At 35.7% G+C, this 14069-nt stretch overlaps 1 pseudogene; it reads right to left on the bottom strand.

The window, feature by feature from the left end:
* Window positions 1-11295: 11295 nt before the first annotated feature.
* On the bottom strand, window positions 11296-13825 carry LOC120155959 (annotated as a pseudogene).
* Between the last annotated feature and the right edge of the window lie 244 nt (window positions 13826-14069).

Genomic DNA, 14069 nt, shown 5'->3' with positions numbered 1-14069 from the left:
CAATGATAGAATAATGACTTGGGTGAATACCGTGCAAGTTTGAAATATATTTATCTTTGTTTTCACTGTTTAATATCATGTCTCTTTATTTACTGATTTATGTATTAATTTATTTTTAGCGACCCGCTAAGGTGGATGCTCTACGTTGGGTTTTTCTTGCAAGACGGAGTTCACACATCAGACGGCGTGCACGTGCCATTATGTCTCCATTCACCCTAATAGTGTGAAGAATCCGTAAGAAAAAGCCCGACTCACCTGTCATTGTTCAAGAGGCCTCCCCCTATCGTTCAAGAGGCCCCTATCATCCCTCAAGAGTCCCCTCCCACCGTTCAAGAGGCCACTGTCATCGTTGAAGAGGTCCCTCCCAACATTCTAGAGCCCGATTCACACGGCGTAATATCGAATTATTGAGAAACCCCTCACGTGCCGGATATGATGGATGACTGTTGGCTTTCGTATAAGTTACCGGCCAGTACCATTCCGGTAGATGAAGTGGAGAGGAAACAACTACCGGAAACAATTCTGGATAATACCCTTTGGGCTAAGACCGCAGTTGATTCTTATCTACATGAGCGGAGCCAAGGGTTTTACGCTGACATATACAAACTCAACGATGATATGCATTTGTTGATTGAACGGTCTTGGTGGGGTGTGTTATTAGGGGTTGAAGATAATGACTATTTCGATGGGGGGTAAGTCTTATATTTCTTCTTATATTTCATTTTGATTAATTTTTTAAATTTATGTAATTCACTAATATATGTCTTTTTTGTAAACAGCATATGGCATGGGTGTCACGTCTTCTAATAGTAAGGAAATTGAAGAAAAATAAAAAAATACGCGATATACAATTATGCCGACGTCTTTTCATGTAGTTCACTTGAAGAATCAACGACATGAATCATATGTGTTGGCTAATGGACAAGCTAAACTTTATCCTGCATGGTGGGAGGTCGATAAGGTTAGTATTTATTTGTTTAAATATTTTAAAGGTGTTCATAAATAAGTGCACAATTTGAATTATTACATTTTGATGCAGATGTTTATCCCTATTTTGGAACGTACTCATTGGCTTCTCGTCGAGCTTCATCTCCCATCTCTAAAGATAATAGTATATGACAGCATGATAAATTACATATCATTATCTGATTTGATAGATATTATTAAGGGATGGAGCTCTCATTTGGCTAAATTCTTGGATGCGATTAATTATTGGACTTATTCTGGAAACAAGAAGCCAAAGAAGTTCAATGTTACAGTTATCAGAGACGAGATCGCCCCACAACAAACGCTGGAAGCCAGAGGGGATTGTGGTCCTCTCGTATGCATGTGCTTAGAGCGTTTGACGACATGAAGTACACAGTTTCTACCTTCCACCGATAGAGATAGAGGTGCAGTAGGCTTGTGGTTTCGACATTTTATGGCTAGAGCGATATATGCGAGACGCTGCCTACCTGCATCCGCGTTATGAAAGTGTCCATAAACAATTTGTAAGTCAAATGCAAGTGTTGTTAAGTACCCAGAATTCAATAATAATTTGTTGTTTGTATGTTTTAGATGTGTAGAAAGTGTTATTTGAGCAAATGTTTGGTTTCTGCAGGTTAATCCTGAAGTGAGCTGCGTGAAATTGATGTATGGGTGCATAACAACTGTCTGGGGTACACTTTTTTTGTTTAATTGATTTTTAAAGTCTGATTTGTTTAATTGATGAGGAAAATAAGAATTATTTTTTCTCTTGTTTAATTGATTTATAAAAATTGATTTGTAAAAGTTGATTTGTTTAATATTGATGTAAATAATTTTATTTGTGCTTGTTTAATTGATTGAAATGTAAAAGTTGATTTGTTGATTTCAATCTGCATCATATTGAAGGCAAAAGACCTATTGGAGGTACACTTTCGCAACGCTAAACTCAAAATCGCAATGCGAAAGCCAAAATCGCAACGCGAAAGTTAATTCGTGTTGCGATAGTCTAATACGCTTTGCGATTTTCTCGTTGCGATAGTCAAATACTCGTTGCGATAATCAAATTCGCGTTGCGATAGTCAAATTCGCGTTGCGATAGACAAATTCGCGTTGCGATTTTTGCGTTGCGATAGTCATATTCGTGTTGCGATAGTCGAATTTGCGTTGCGATTTTGAGTTGCGATAATCAAATTCGCGTTGCGATATTCAATGATGTGTAATAAGTGATAACAAAACATATCATAGCAATGTTCAAACTCAAGTTACTAATACATGCCTAACTGAAAATGTTAAAGTTTACACAAAATACACATAATAGTCAATTCACGTTGCAATATTCAAATGAATGTGTAATAAGTTATAACAACTGAACAGATCATAGCAATGTTCAAACTCAAGTTACTAATACATGCCTAACTGAAAATGTTAAAAGTTTACACATAATACAACGTTTGCATTTAAAAATCACCTAAGTTAATAGTCCCAAAAGGTGAAGCCGGTTGTGATTGGGATTTTGATTTTGATTGCGATTTTGATTTCCTTTTTCTTGACACCATATGAGCTTTGGATTTTGATGAGGATCCATATTTTGGTAGAGGAAAAGATGATTGTGATGGCACTGGTGATCCACATGTCAACCTTGTATGACCACTTTACTTGCACCGACTACATGTCGATCTCTTCTTCTCTTCACCCTTAGACGGTATACGATCGTGACTTTTTGGTCGGCCAGGTAGCCTTCTGTCCATGGCTGGTGGCAAAACTGTTTGTAAGTCATCTGGTATGTCCCACTCAGAAGGATGTGGAATAGGGTAGATAACCTCGGCATAAGTCTGTCGATATACTTATGTAGTGTAGCAATCCATAGCGTATGCACTTGAATCATCTTGGTTTAGATGAAGAGCAAATTTTATAACATGCCCACACGGATAACCAGATATTTGCCATTTCATACAACTACATGTCTTTGCATTTAGATCGACAAGCCCATTTAAGTTATTATCCAGTACTTCAAACAAAGTGTTTGAACATGGTTCAACTCTCCATGACGTTGACTTCACAACACGTTTTGTTATCTTTTTTTCAGTCCATGGTGTAACACGATGTTCCAATGTTCCTGTAAATTTAAATAAATAATACTTAGTAAATATCTGATAAGTTACGAATTTAAAGAAATAATACATGCATGGTTCTTTCTTGTAGTACCACTGTTGAATAGAGGCTCGAAAAAACTCCATTAACATAGTAATGGGTAATTTCCGGGAATGACGACTTAGAGCGCTGATTGATTCTGCACTATTAGACGTCATGAAACCATATCTTGCTCCAAGTTGATGTACTCTGACCATCTTTCAAACCTGACATCTTCTAGTGTTTGAGCACACTGAGGCAAAATACGTCTTAAACAATTTATATGCTTATTAAATCCACTTCCCGATAAGCTTTTACAGTCTTCCAGTATGTCCATTTGTGATTTTTTATACCAGCAGACCTTGATTTTAGATTTCTATATAAATGAACACCACAAAGTCCATGAAAAGCATCTGGGAAACACCTTCTAACAGCGTTGTCAATTGAGTTTGCCCTATCAGATAAGATTATCAGATGCTAATAGGACCTATACAATCCCTAAGATGCCCCATAAACCATGTCCATGAATCAGAGGTTTCAGATTTGCCAACCCCGTAAGCTATTGGCAGTATCCCATTGGTAGCATCCATGGCTACTGCTAATAAGTTACTCCAAGGTATCGACCTTTTAAATGTGCTCCGTCAACTATAATAACTGGGCACATGCAAGTATAAACGAACAAATCTACAAATCATATACACAAGAAATATAATCATTTAAATGTGAAATGCATGTAACTAACAAAATGAGTCAACCAATTATATTGATTTACTAATCGCAACACCAATGGCGATAAACAGCAACTCAAAGCGTCCATCTCTATCTGTTTTGATATGAGTTACCGACCTAGGTTTTTTCAGCTTTAAATTGTTACAATAAGCCGACAATTTGGAAAACGATGCTTCTGGCGACCCCCTCAACAATTCCAAGGCATAACATTTGGCTCTCCAAGCTTGAGAATATGAGATACTAATCTTGAATCGAGCATTCATGTCAGTCAATTTCATGTCCCCGATATACCCTGCCATTCAAAACATTAACTCAGCCAGAAACCACCCAACACCTTTTTGTTTGCCTGTCTATGGTGAGGAAAAACTTGGGTTCTTGAACATGTATGTTTATCAATAAAAGTCCTAACTTGAAACATTTCGCAATCTTTTATCCTCTTTGCAATCATACTCCACGTACAATTTTTGTCAATCATACACTTTGTTTCGAAACGATCTTTGCTTGATTTGTTAACTTTTAGTTGATAGCCATCTTCCACACATTTCGTATACAAAGCTATCTTCAAGTCTTCCTTTGTATCAAAACAATCATCTTTCTTGATACGAATAATTTTTGTATAACAATCAACTGCTATTTTTACCAACTCTTCTTCCGGTATTTGAAGTAATTCTGGCATATTCCAGTTATACTCCCGTGGCATTTTCTTCGGGGACTTTTCTTCAGGGATTTCTTCTTCTTCTTTTTCTTCTTCAGGGTTATATGAATTACATAATGGATGTTCAATATGTTCATTCACAGTCGTAACTTCCTCCTCATTATCATCAACAACATCTTCCTCGGCAGCGGCTGTTTCATCATCAAAATTTGGGTATTGACCAATATCAAAATCATTACACGCAGGGTCTGTTTCTTCTTCTGAAACATCATCAAAATCCGAATATTGACCAAGATCAAAGTCCGGGTATTGACCAAGATCAAATTTCGAATACCGACTAGTACTCACAATTGTTTCTGTTGGCTCATCATCGTCTAACTGGTTAATACGAAAATCGAAATTTAGTGCTGAATGTTGATTGGGATTTGGATTAGGGAAAGGTTTTGAGATTGTGTTTGGTATTGGAAATGTGGTGAAACAAAATTTGTTTGGTGATGAAATTGTGGTGGAACCATTAAATTTTGAGCACCATAAACTGGGGTTGAAAAACTTAGTTGATTACTACCCGCTACTGACCCAACTTCACTACTTCTAGGTTCAACAACATATAATGTAACATCATCTTACGAAACACTAATGTAAGCAATGAATCGTTCAACATCTTCCTTGTCGGTTAAAATAAACTTTACCTTTTCTCTGATAAGATAGCCTAAATCCACTTAAGGGCTCTAAATTCAATTTATTTGCAACACGTAACATTAGAGTTTCATAAGTTAACTTTTTTAATGACAGTTTTAGTTGAAGATTCATGGGTAAAGGCATATATTGTAAAACACCATGAACAGTTTCCCATGACCCTCTAAAACACAAATCTATCCAAACATGATCAACATTAGATGATTTCATTATTGTAAATTAATTTACTAAACAAACGAGCAGCGAAACTAAAACCTGTTGCCGGATAGGGAAGGATGTCGTTGGATATAGGAACGGATGTCGCCGGAGAGAGTGATAGATGGAGATGGAATGAGTTGCGATTTAGGGATTTAGGTTATGAGTTGCTTCTGCTGCGTAGTTATATACCCAAATCATTTGTGTTGTGAAACTAAAACCTGTTGCGAATTTGAAATTCAGTGTTGCGACAGTCAGAATCGCGTTGCGATAGTCAGAATCGTGTTGCGATAGTCAGAATCGCATTGCGATAGTCATAATCGCATTGCGATTTACATATTCGCATTGCGATTTACATATTCGCATTGCGATAGTCGGAAAATCGCAACGCGAATTTGGAAAATCGCAATGCGATAGTCAGAATCGCGTTGCGAATCTGGAAACTGATTTGCGATACCGGAGATCGCGTTGCGAATTATCGATCGCATTGTGATTTAATTGGTCATTTTGGCAAATCCAAAAAAAATTGGTTAAAATCGTATTATAAGGCATTTTGGTCACTGAGGTTATTTTCTTATATTAATCTTAGAATGGGGCTTAAATGGGGGATGGGGGATTCAATCCTTGAACTTTAAGTAGTCCCGTATAGGCCTTTGCCACTAACGAAGTTATTTATTTGGTTTACAATTGTACAACTTTTTATATATTGTGTTTAAGGTTATTTGTCTCTCTCACACACACACATATATATATATATAATAGTTAATAAAAAACTTAAAAATAAAAATAAGTTTAATATTTTATTTATTTTTTAAAATAATAATATATAAATTATATTAAAAGTAAAATATATTATTATTTTGGAGAATCCAAATAATAAAAAAAAATAAAAATAAAATAAAAATCTTAAAATTATTTCATTTTTAAGTCTTAAATTAACTATATATAAAAATTTATTTATTAATTTGTTTTAATATATATATATATATATATATATATATATATGATGCACGCGTGTGTGAAATAACCTAACAAAATATAAAATCCAAATGAGTAGGACTAGTGGCAAAGGCTTGCCTAGGGACTCCTTAAAGTCCTGGATCAAATCCCCCTAACCCAATTAATTCTTTTCTAAGATAAGTATGTTTTACCTTACACAGGTCGTGATTGGTGGGAAAAATTTATTTAACATATTAAAATTAATTAAATTCAGCTTCCAATCACTAAAATAGTGACTAAATTGATAGTATGTGAATATCAAGACCAAATATAATTACGCCAATTTGATTAACTACTACATCATCACCATCGTTAAAAATTAATGACCAGTAGTTTGATTGAACCATTTAAATAATTAAATAGTCAAAATGAAACGTTTACCCTAATTGACGTGATTGATCGAATTGAAACATTAATGGTCAAAATGAAAAAGGGCTATAATTTAGTAATCACCTGTTTAGTTTACCCTAATTGATAAGATTGATAAAATAGTTATATTGTAAAAATAATTTATAATTTAAATATTTTTTGTATAAAATATTTATTCTTTATGAGTTATTTATCAATCATGTTATAGTGAATGGTTAATAACATAGGATTAAATTACTATTGTTGCGTTCAACAAAACTCCTACAAGAAGCGGACCATTATTCACAATGCATGGCATTGATGTTATATCGATCAGTGATTTTCTCAGCAGCCTATATCCAAAGTGTTTTCTGATGCTTCAAGAATCACAGGGCTACTACGTCTAGCTTCACCTGAGCTGTCGTTGATTTTAGTCTCGCTTCTGAAATCAGACTCGGCTGTCGGTCTGAGTCGAATTTTGCAGTTTTCAAGTATGTTCCACCATGTGATTTATTGGAACTCCATCTTGAAGGTGTTCTTGCTTGTTTCGATAACGCTGTAAGTTTTCGGTCGAAGAGGGAACTCCTAACATGAGAATTGAGGTTTTTAGTCTTTTCTTTATTTCTGGTTTTGTTTGGTATCAGATGTTAAATGAGCGTTGCATTGAAGTGAATTGTAATTCTGTACGATGCAAAATGCATGACTATTTAATACAAGAATCACAGCAAACCGGTGCAGACCTGAGCAGCAACCATGAAGGCGAAGACTGATGGTACCAGCAGCAGCAGCAGCAGCAGGAACGGATTCAAGCCTTTAGACCCAGCAGGCAATTGGCCTTTTGACATGAAAACTTTGGTGTCTGCCCGCTCCATTGCTGTAAGCAAAGCAAATACCCAAAAAGAGAATTCTCTACTGTAATCCTACTAGAATCCCAATCCGAAGCCGAGCGAACTGCTCATCTGTTTTTGCAGCAAGCGCTTTCACATGGAGGAGGGGCACACCAAAGACCCAATCGAGGACACTCAAGTATTTGGAGCGAAACACTTCCCTCTCCTGTTCATAGCAGTGCATTATTGCTGTCGACAAGCTAAATAGACCACATCAGCTCTTTCAGATACATCGACTTCGGCAATACCGGCATCAGCCATGCATGTGAGAAGCTCTCTATTGCTCGTGCAAGGCAGTAGTGATATCTCCATCCGCCTACTTTTCTTCTCAACCGCCAACGCCAGCCCCGTCGGAAACTGCCCAATAACACAGGCTGGTAAGGAACAATTGAGAAACACTTCGATGAATCAGTAGGAGTCATTTACCGTTCCCAATGCTACAATTGGTATGTCCATTTTCCAAAAAGTCTATTCATCGTGCAAGTCCACATCCTGTTTCAAATTTACTGGTGTTGCAAATAGCACAATGACAGGTGTGCCTGTTTTTAAACACAACAAAATAATAGTAACTCATTTTACAACTAGGTCGATCTAGAAATATTTGCAAACACGATAGCATCATAAAGAAAATAAAAGAGCAAATAATGCCAGAACACATTTTCGAGCTGTGGCTAAAACCCTCTAATTATATTCAATGTCATATTACCAGCATCGAATCTCTAGCTTGACATAGTCAATGTTCAGAAAAATACAGTCGAGACAAAGAGCAAGGAATTCTTGCTCTTCTCATTCAGTGTTAAAAAGTGCCCAAGGCGCACCAAGGCGATAGGGGTATTATAGCCGAGGCACAAGTCAGCACCTTATAAAGTGAGGCGCATTTTTTTGAAAATAAAATATATACAGATTTTTTCCAGTTGTATAGTCAAACAAAGAACAGATCTTGCAATGTAAACACCAAAGAGTATTCATCATCAACATTTTATGTATTAAACATCACTTCAAAATTATTTAAATTCATAAAATTTTGTGTGATACGAATATATAATCTTAAATGTTCAACTTCAACATGAACAATCAAGGAGAATGTATAAATGCACATGAAGCAATTAATCAAGAAAGAAATTTTATTAATTTAAAAGGACTATAAGCTCAACAAAAGCTTTCATTTCATTCAACAAAAAAGATAAATCAATTATCAATAAAAAATATCTAAATTATATGAGAATTTAAAATTTTTAGGATGCTACCACACCCATCACCCCCTTTAACTATCCCTTATCATATGCTAGTTATGTTACAAGCAATTCTAATAGCTGTAACTCTCAAATCAGTAATAATATATACAAATCATAAGGTGCTAAGAGAACACAAAACACATACTGCATGAGTGGATGAACCATTGAAAATATTCTCCTTAAGATATGTAACAAAATAGAATTTAAACATTATACAAGAGTCATGAGGAATGCATAATATACTAACACAAGTAAATATCAAATTCACAATACACTGATACAGATAAGATACTTTACAAAAATCAAGCAGCAGATGGCACCATTTCCAAATGTGAAGTAAAATGGTTCATAATGTCTTTAGCCCATCTTTAGCATAAGCATGGATTCGGGCAGTTGGATCCTCTAGGTGAACCTAACCCTTGCTACCTGAAGATTGGTTCATAGTCTCCCTGCCATCTCCTTATAATCCTAACGATGAATATACTTAGTGTATAAAGGAGTGCACCAAGCATCAGCGCCAACTTAACAAGGGTTTATTGTACCCCTTTGGGTAAGGGATGTCTTTGACAAGGTGCATGCTTTTGCATCTAGACACGCTTTTGTCAAGGCATATTAACTCAATAACAACTTAAGTGTCCCTTCGGTTGCTTTAGTATTTGGTTCTCTTATTACATGCACCTTAAAAATAAGGAATAATGCGAATGTTCTTTAAAATAACGATCAGTAATATGGTTATGAGCAACTTTGTATTGAATATGTGATATGGTTTAGAGAGAAACAACAATGAATCAATAAATTAGGGCTGAACAACGAGTAAGAAGGTGGAACTTTAGAAAACTTAGGGTTAAAACTACTAGTTTCTTTCTACTAATTCAAAAAAATAATAAGAATACAGATGTAAATATTTACAACTTATCTATACTAAGGAACGAATAAGTTAATCCTAGCCCTAGATTGAAACCCTAAAGATAACTTATAATCTTAGCCATCCATAAGGTCTTATAAAATATATTTCTGAAGTAAAAAATTTAAAATAACTAAATCTCATGTGTCATTCCCCCCAACTTGGAAAATTCAACTTCTGCAGCAAACAACAAATAAGCACAACCCAAGAACAAAAAAATGGAAAGGCGGCGCCTTTTTGCGCCTCAGCGCCTTTGCACACCTTGCTGCTCCTGATCAAAGTCGCCTTGCCCAGGCCAAAAGGCCTTCACCGTAGCCTCATTGCCTAGGCGCGCGGCACACCTTTTTAAACACTTCACATTTAAGCATCTCAACAATCTACTCACTCGTTCAAGATAGAATGTCCCCTAGTTTTCTATTCAATGGCGAACATCTTTCCAAACCAATGATTATTGAATGGAAGGATGTTTTATCCATGTTCATGGCAATGAAACTTATGCAACTTAACGGGATGTTTTATCCCTCGGCTTTACTTCAAGTTTTTTGCAGGAAACTATGAACAGTAATAATTACGATCTGTGTAAAGATCAACAATCTCGATGTCACGACAATCAACTGAGCACTGGAACAAAAAGGAAAAGACTTCAAGTGTCTTCCCATGATAGAAGCACAGAATGACAGCACTGCTAATGAAGGTATGAAATTATAGTCATAAAATGGCATGTGATCATGTATGTAGAAGTGATTGCTCATCATGACTACTGAAATATAGTTCACCAGTATGAGATTCCAATCTTTGTAAGAACAATCAAAGTAACAAGGAAAAGAACGGAAAGATTGGATGCAGAATTTTGATCAACAATACTATGTTTTAGTTACTTCAATGGAACCAAACTCTAAATGGCAGTCACTTACCATGTAATTTTAAAATGGGAGAAGCATAAAATTAAAGTTAAAGTAATTAAGACTGCTGGTCATGGGGAACAAATAGACAATGCATGCCATAATAGAAACCACAGTACACTAACCAAGCAGATGAGTGTAGGCAGATAAAATAAGCTTGATCTGGCTGTACCAAGAACTCTTTCCTAATATTGTGTAAGGCCGCATTAAAAAAGAAAACAATGTCAGACAATAATGATAACTTGAAGCGAGGGAGGATGGGAAGAAAGCAAAATGCTAGAAAAGTTTTATAATAAAAACATAAGAAGAGCCTCTACCGATGGTTTTTCTGATGCTCAAATCATGAAGTCTTTAAAATCTAATTAGATTGTAATCTTTGTTAACCAAAATGCTATGAAGCAAATTTAACAAGCATACCAAAAACTATAGCAATCATGTCCTTCAACAACTGAGTCTCATACTCTCATATCAAATTATAACACGAAAGTCAAATAGTGTGGTGACAATGGAGAGCCTGAAGTTAAAGGAATAGTGTAAAAAGTACAACATACAAAATTAACAAACTTTTGTTTTCTTCAACAATATTAACAAAATCAGAATAAGAAATGATTTTGTAAGTGAATATCTCACAAAATTTCAGCTAAAGTCTTCAGAAAAGAGAGGGCGAATAACGCTTTTACCTTTTTAAGAGGCCTTGACGATGAACTAGCAGTGTAGGAATCAAATAAACCGGAAGGTATACTGGTAATGATCTTTATATGCATCACGAAAGAAGGTAAAAACATGTGAACTGCAAGCTTGATTCCCGTGTATCATCTGTAAATAGCTATGGGATTTAAGCAAGATTCTCAAAGTAACAATACTTTTGCCAGAACTTCAAGCATTAGCATGAGTGCGAATTCATTCTGTTCTGAACTTTCTAAAGTTATTTTATTAAGTTAAGCAGAATCACAAACAAATGGTTCCCGCAAAAGAATCTAGTTTGTTTAGCAATCAAGCAAATTGCTTAAGCGAGCAATTTAAGGGTCTTATGACAAAGACATTGCATATGAGATCTGCTCTCAAGGCTTATAAAGACTCCAAAGATGATCAAGTGCATTACATGGTTTTCAGAATAGAGAACTCCGGATGATAACTACATTTAAAGCTCTCAAAAATGCATGAACTATGTTTTTACATTAATTATAATGAGTCGGCACATAATTCCAACAACAAGAATAAATGCAGAGTTACAAGGTTGCGTCCGGCTGAAACCAAACCAATTAAAGTCAAGGAGCCAAAAAAATGCAGAGTTGCATATTCATGTTCTGCCACTTAGTTTCCAAATTTTCCTCTTTCCTATTCCTGTTCTCGTTCTTTCTTTGTAATCTCTATACAGCAGCATGAAGTAGAGCTTTTGTCGCAAAAAGGATCTTTATGAGAGATAAAAGGAAAAAGGAATGAAAAGCTGAAGTTAATTCACATTACTTTCTTAACCTAGAACTTCATACTTAGCTTTCTTCAATTCCAGTAGATATTCTTTTCACCATGCATCTAACTTACTCTTCTTTAGGATTGGAAAGTAAAGCGCCAATCTTAACGATATTACTCAATATATGGTCTTAAATAATTAAGGCCAACTGTGAATTCTTGTTCATAATGGGATGCTATGTAGGAGGTAAACGCTTTGCAAGTATGGTTTTGTTCCAAGGAATGCAGCTATAAAGAAACTATACATTAATGCTACTTGGCCAATCAAAAGAAAGGAGAAAAAAAAAGGATCATACTGAACAGGGGATTTCATGTTTGGATTTAATTTAACGTCTGCTCCTTTGCCTTGTAAAATTTCTCTATTGCTTCCAAATTAGTGTATGGAAGGTCACTGCATGCTCTTTTACACCTTGCAGGATAACACGATCCTTTCCGCATGTTTATCGAGAAGGACCTATATGAAGGGGCGGAACTCTCTGGCTTCAAAGATAGGAGGACCTGAAAATATAAATGCTTCCACTTAAAAAATACACCCAAAAATAAAAGTACGGTCACCATTTCTCAGGAAAATACATAGACTAATTTTCCCATTGTGTTTTGGATGCTATTACTTGTACAATTTGTAAAGCTACACGGATCCAGAAGGGAAAATTTTAGAGATCAGAAACTTAATCCTGAAGACTGGAATCCAGGAGGCTTTAGTCATCTAGTCTATTGGTAACTCCATGACTGATAATGAATATGATTCATCAAGAAGAATAGCACTAAAGTTTAATTAATAGCAAAATATACACCAACAACAAGAGAACTTAAAAAGTAACATACAAAATTGCGAAGAAGACAGACACATAAGGAATATGTCGCCATGCTCCCAGGTGAGGGGTTTGCAGAGCTTTCCAAATCGTTTCTCTTATCCCGCATCGTGACGCCAATACGGCAGCTCGCATGAGTATGTATATAGCCAAACTTGTATGCTGTGTTAAGCCCGGTGAGAAGCATGGAAGGACCTGCAATAAGTCCCGCTATAATTGCCCTCCACTTTGCAGTCCTGAATCGAAGTTCATCACTCCAAACAAGTCAAATCCAAGCTAATATAATTCCATTAATTCGATTAAAGATTGGAAAACTTTAAAGGTTAAGATCATTGCCTTTTATGGCCTCCGAGGCAACAATAATTTCATCTACAGAAACGAATGTACCAGAAAATGTTCCGAGAAAAAGACCGTATCTAGTGTCTCCTTGATCCCCACCATTATCGCTTCACTATCAGACAACGAGTCAACTTTTCTAAAAAAAGGAAGTATTGCTTTAGAATTAGTAGTATTTTCAATCAATCAAAAGAGATTGATTATCAAATCTATTTGCACGATAATTACCTTGATTTTCTGCGCCGCAATCGTGCTAGAATCGAGAAGAGAGCTAAGCCACCCTAATGCCAGCTCCGATAGAGAAGCCTTAGCTGAGACCACGACCAATCTCCTCAACTTGTCCGAGTCGGTCAACGGAATCGCACCAGAACCAAGCGTAGAGGAAGAATACGATGACGGTTTCGATCCGTTGCAATGCGTGCAAGTCTCATCAACCAATCTCGGGGTGGCGCCGTCTTCGAAACCACCATTCTCGCCGGAGTGACTGGAGAGTCCGCAGGCACAGTTGATGGCACCGTCGGCAGACGGCGACATGGTGGTCAGTTGAGATTTGGAGCGGAGTTGACGAAGCTACAGTAGAAGCTAAGGAACAATAATCATTACTTCAACCATTTAACATGATAGCTATAATTAATTATATAAAAATTTTTTCAATATTGATAATTATAATTGATTTTTTCAATATAATTCATTTTTAATTCATTTATATTTTGTAAATGTTTTTTTATGATTTTTTAGCAAAGTATTTTATTAACTTTCATTTTAAAGTATAATAAAAACTCTTAAAATAATATTATTTTATTTA

This window comes from Hibiscus syriacus, unplaced genomic scaffold (assembly GCF_006381635.1).
Source record: "Hibiscus syriacus cultivar Baekdansim isolate YM2019G1 unplaced genomic scaffold, ASM638163v2 tig00111210_pilon, whole genome shotgun sequence".
Classification (NCBI taxonomy): Eukaryota; Viridiplantae; Streptophyta; class Magnoliopsida; order Malvales; family Malvaceae; genus Hibiscus; species Hibiscus syriacus.
The sequence above is the reverse complement of the archived record's forward strand: the minus strand, read 5'-3'. Positions and strand labels throughout refer to the sequence as shown.